Genomic DNA, 5,157 nt, shown 5'->3' with positions numbered 1-5,157 from the left:
AAACATAGGCTTGCTGGCTAGCCATGTTTCTCCTTCAAGCTTTTCTTTCTTGGAATATTCAGAGTACAATATTAACATCAAAATAAGCCACCGTGGATAGAAATACTGAATAATTAAAGGAAAATACTTCTATCTGAGCTATCTTTGGCTTTGGATTCCTTACTTCAAACCCACCTTCTTCTGTCCCTTGGAGAAAAAAGTTCATTATCCTCTGGTCTATGAGCCACTGAGTAGCTACGTGGTGCATCTGTTTAACACCCTGAGCTTGAGACCGTAGGTGAGAGGCATCAAGATGGGTGATATCAGCTCTCCATGTCCATTGGTTGCTGGAGGAGAATAAATCAGCTTAATCTGCAGAAAGAAAAATTAGGTTAGATATTAAGCAAAATGCTTTATGGGTAGTGGAGCACTGAAACAGGCTCTCCAGGTTGGTTTGGGAATCTCCTTCCTTGGAGGCCCTTTAATAACAGGTCAGACAAATGGCTCTCAATAATTGTCCAGAATGTGTATTAGACCTTGCTTCACCGCAGGGAGATGGACTGGATGATCTGCTGAGGTCCCTTCCAGCCCTACCATTTTATGATTCCTGGACAGGATTCTCCTGGAGAAAATGATTGGCCTGCAAGTCTGCAGACCTATCCAGAGCTGTAATGACAATAGTTAGCTCATATAAAGCTAAGAGAGAAGATGAGCTGGAATTTCCATAACTCCTCATAGTTATCAGTTCCCAGGTGTTGTGCAGGCAAGAAATCATAGAAGTAGAAAACAAGAGCAAGGACCCCACAGTTTATCCATGGGGAGAACAAATGCAAACTTGTATTTAAGTACTGGAGATTTGAATGCATGCAAACTTTGTGGCCTATTTAATGACTTGCGGTTTCCTGAGAGTTAAACTGCTGTGAAACTTGCACTCTGAAAACTTTAGACAGACTGAGCCATCAGAAACTTTGGAGACAGAATGATGGATGGTAAAAGAAAAAAAAAAGAGATAATAAAGGAACTTTTTAAGGGGGATTCCCATTTATTTTCTGTTAGCAGTTTTACTGGCTAGTAATCAGTTGTTATCACTGTTACCTTCTTCTATCAGTAAAATAACCATACAATATCAGACTTTTTTATATGCGTTTTAATAGTCAAGTAGAGGTATTATCTTCCTGGTGGATCATTGTTTTTCTGCATATCCAATAAAATGTATGGCTTTTAAAAGGTGACATCCAGGAAAACATCATACAGTCAGGGGTTCTGCAAAGAAATAAAACTGCTTGTGAGGGAGAGCCCTGGTATTCTGCATAAGAAAGTCATACCAGCACGTGGCCCAGTAAGGACATAAGTACAGACTATTCCCTAACCCTGCTTGCTATCACTAAAGATTTATCCAGCATCCATCTACTCTAATCTTATCTGTTGTCTCAATAATCCCCCAAACTGGAAACTATAGTGAGATGTCTTTAAAGATGTGACCGTGTATGACATCAATTACCAGAGGTATGAAATGAATGAATGAACGAAGGGCTTTCTAAATTTTATGCAAAACAGAGATATTTTATCACAACTTTGAAAGTAGAAGTTGGTTGGACTTCATATTTTACCCTCAAGAAATGAATGGTGGGGAATTTGAGTTTCGCACACAAATCCTCTAGATGGTGCTACAGTTATATCCTATTGTAAAAAAAGAAGCCTAAGAAGCTTCTGCTGAGCAAATGTTTAACTTGGTAAATGCCAAATAACTTTGAACAGGTATTGTACTATGGGATTAATGATTTCTGCTACAGTATTGTTTACAGGTCTATACAAGGAGGAATCAGCATGCATGCATCATGCACCTAACCGAAACGTTGGAGCGCTTATATATATAAAATCTTGTAGCAAACACTTGTCTGGCCAAATTGTTCCCTTGTCCCTTGAAACCTTCTGTAAAAGCACCTCATCAGAGCATCCATACCTAGAGTGCTGATGAGGGCAGAGGTGACCAACTGTAGCCTGTGCTGCTGATTAAGTGAAGGCAATAAGCTTCTTAAGACTCCCAGCAGATGTTGCTGCTTTTGTATGCTAATGGGAACTTTATGAACCATTTTCTCTTCCTTCTGAGACCAGATGTAAGTACATGAAAATCACTACTTTATATCGAGAGCAAATTGATAATAACCTTGGTTCAGTTGTAAGGCAGAAACTGTGCAGACGCTTTATTTGATAATTGCAATAAGCTTATGCAGAGCTTCATCAAAATTAATATTTGATATTCTGCTAACTTTTCTTCTATTAAAGCCCTAAAACAAACTCTGAATAGCGAGCACATTCTTTTCTGGCTTTGTAAATATGACCCCTGCTAGCCTGGCACTTTTCCAGAGGACTGGGATATGGATTCTCTCCAGCACATTTTTCTATAATCCTACGGGTAAAAACATGGAAAGCACCTGACCCTTTTGCACCCTGCCTCCTTCAGATGGTGGAAGGGTTAGTCAGACATAAGCAAATCAAACATACAGGTAGACTCATTTCAGTGATACTTAGGAGGTTACCGAGTTTTCAGAGATCTGAGCCAGCTTGGAAGAAAGCTGCTTTGTGTGGTCTGCAGAGAATATAGAAATATAAGATAGTTTATGTCTCAGAAGGTGGGGCCTATGTAGTGCTGCACGTTCATGGTTTCCTAATTCTGCCTTTCCCAGGAAGGGTCCACTGAAACCAATAGGAGTTTTAAGGATAGATTAGTGGCTGGTTCACATTAACGTTATGACTATTATTGGCCTTCAAACAAATGGCTATGACTGGAGCCAGCTAGTAAAGGGACGAATTAGGGGCCCCACATCCTCTGTTCACAAATGACTGAGTCATAGGGTTAAACTCACTGTCACCCATTGCATTCTTTATGATGAAGGGAAGACTTAACTATCTGTGTAAAACATCTGTGTGCAAGGAAACCCTAGCAAACAAACAAACAAACAAAGCTCTTTTGGAGAATAATAAAGAAACAGGGTGAGCCATGAAGTTGCATTTTAAAAACTTCAGCTCAAATGGATAATTGCATCCTTGCCGATGGAAGTTGACATCTTGCATTTTAGATCCTTGTGAGGTTGGAAAAAAATTGGTAAATGGTGTATAACTAAATAATTTAAAATGCTTTGTATTTCTTTTATATGAGATAGAAAACTAAATTCTTGCCCACTCAAGGTCATTAAAAAGCTTGTCTCATTCTTCAGAAGAGTTGGGGTTTTAGCTTCTGGCCAGATTCCAGTTTGGATAGTAGCAGTGTGTTCAAAGTCCTTCTATAGTTTCTATAAGGCTGGGGACAGAAGTTACACATGAACTGGTTTAAGTGATCAGAAACTGGTTTAAACCTGTAACAAGACAGAAGTTCAGTGCACATAAACCAGTTTCAAAATGGCCGGAACCAGTTGGAAATAAACCTGGTTGAATGTAGTATCAGACTTAACTAATTGAGGTCAAACCAATTAATGAAACTTCTGTCCCAGAACCCTTTCTGGTTTAAGTTCAGTCAGAGTCCCCCAGCATCCCAGCATGCTTTTCAGCTCTGGGCTGGGCTGGGCTGTGCTGTGCTGTGCTGTGCTGTCTGCTCCAGAGAGCGGGGCTGGCCCTGCCTCTGCCCCTCTGCTTTCTAGCTGGAGCAGGGGTGGTGGTATGGCCAGATACCACCCCCGCTCAAGGCAAAGGGGGAAGGGGAGAGTTTTGTTCCTGCCTCCCTCCCCTGTCCCACCAGCATGGACACCAGCTGGGGTCTTCCAGGCAGGGGTGCAGCAGCCACTGTCAGGCATTTTGCCCCACTTGGTGCTCGAGTGGCGGGGGTATGGCTAGCTCTGGCAGCAGCCTCAAGAGAACAGGGGACGGGGGGGGTTAATTCCTCCCTCCCCTGCCCCAATGGTGTCAGGGTCTGCCTGGCTGGGGCGGAGCAGCCTGTGTCGGGGCTGCCCCCCTCCCCCTTTCTGCTTCAGCAGCAGGGGTGGGGGCATGGCCAGATGCCAGCCAGCATGGCCTCCTGAGGTGAAGGGAGCAGGGAGGGGGTTTATTTCCTCATCCTGGGGAACTGTAGTTGGGAGTCTACCAGCCCTGACTACCCCCTCAGCTGTTCGCCCCGGGCCAGGCAGACTGTGGTTGGGGTTCCCCAGAGGGAGAGAAGAGGGAGGGGACCATACTGACTGGCATCAGCCACAACCCTGCCCCTGACACTCTAGCAGTGAGTGGGGAGCAATCCTGACAGGGACTGCTGCACCTCTGCCTGGCAGACCCCACTGGGATCAGTGCCAGTGGGACAAGGGAGGGAGGGGGGAATTAAAGCCCTCTCCATCCCCCATTTGCTTGAGGCTGCTGCTGCGGCTGCGACTTGAGCGGCGAAGGTGGGAAGTGCTTGGCAGGGGCTACTTCCAGGCACACCCTGGCTGGGGTCCCTGCAGGCCAGAGTGGGGGTTCAAACCCAGTCATATGCAGCCTGCCGGGTCCTGGCTACACACCTGCCCCTCAGAACCGCTCAGTTTTCCTCCAGCCGAGGGCTCACTCCAGTACCCTCCGGCTTCTGGCCTGAGCCACTGCAGGCATGTGCCTGCGTTTACAGAATCAAAAGTGAATGTCTGTTCAGTTGTAAATTGGTTCAATCTATGCAGGTTAGAGTAAGCTGCAAGGATTGAATTGATTCAGGCTCAGGCTTTTTTAATATCTGCTTTTAGCCTTAGAGTGATGGGAATGATGTTCAGCTGAGGCAGCGATCCAGCTGAAGATCAGGTCTGAAAGTTTTACTTTCTGTCTAAAAATGTCATGGAGTGTTACCCTTTCCAGTAAGAACAGAGCTGTATTTCACCCCAGGAGTAGCTACAGCTAAAGGAATGCAGAATGTCTGCTGTAAAACTCAGTCATCTTTCAGGTTTACAAGGTTTGGAGTGCCTTCAGGATGACAGCTGTTTAATGCAAGATCATAGACCACTTAATTATTTTTCTATGTCCACTCACAGTGACATGTCATTGACACAGAATATTAGTGCAATAGGTTTAGATGTTAAAAACTAACAAAAAGAGACAGTCTGCTCTGAGCACCACCAGTGGGACCCTGTCAACATTAAGAAGCCAAAGCAAAGTTGCCTCGCACAGGCTCTTTACAGTAGCTGACCTCTGGTTTCAGACTGCAGGTAATAGTGAAGGAAAGAAGTTGGG

The sequence above is a fragment of the Crocodylus porosus genome, unplaced genomic scaffold (genome assembly GCF_001723895.1).
Source record: "Crocodylus porosus isolate Cpor-Errol unplaced genomic scaffold, CroPor_comp1, whole genome shotgun sequence".
In the NCBI taxonomy this organism is placed as follows: Eukaryota; Metazoa; Chordata; order Crocodylia; family Crocodylidae; genus Crocodylus; species Crocodylus porosus.
The sequence above is the reverse complement of the archived record's forward strand: the minus strand, read 5'-3'. Positions refer to the sequence as shown.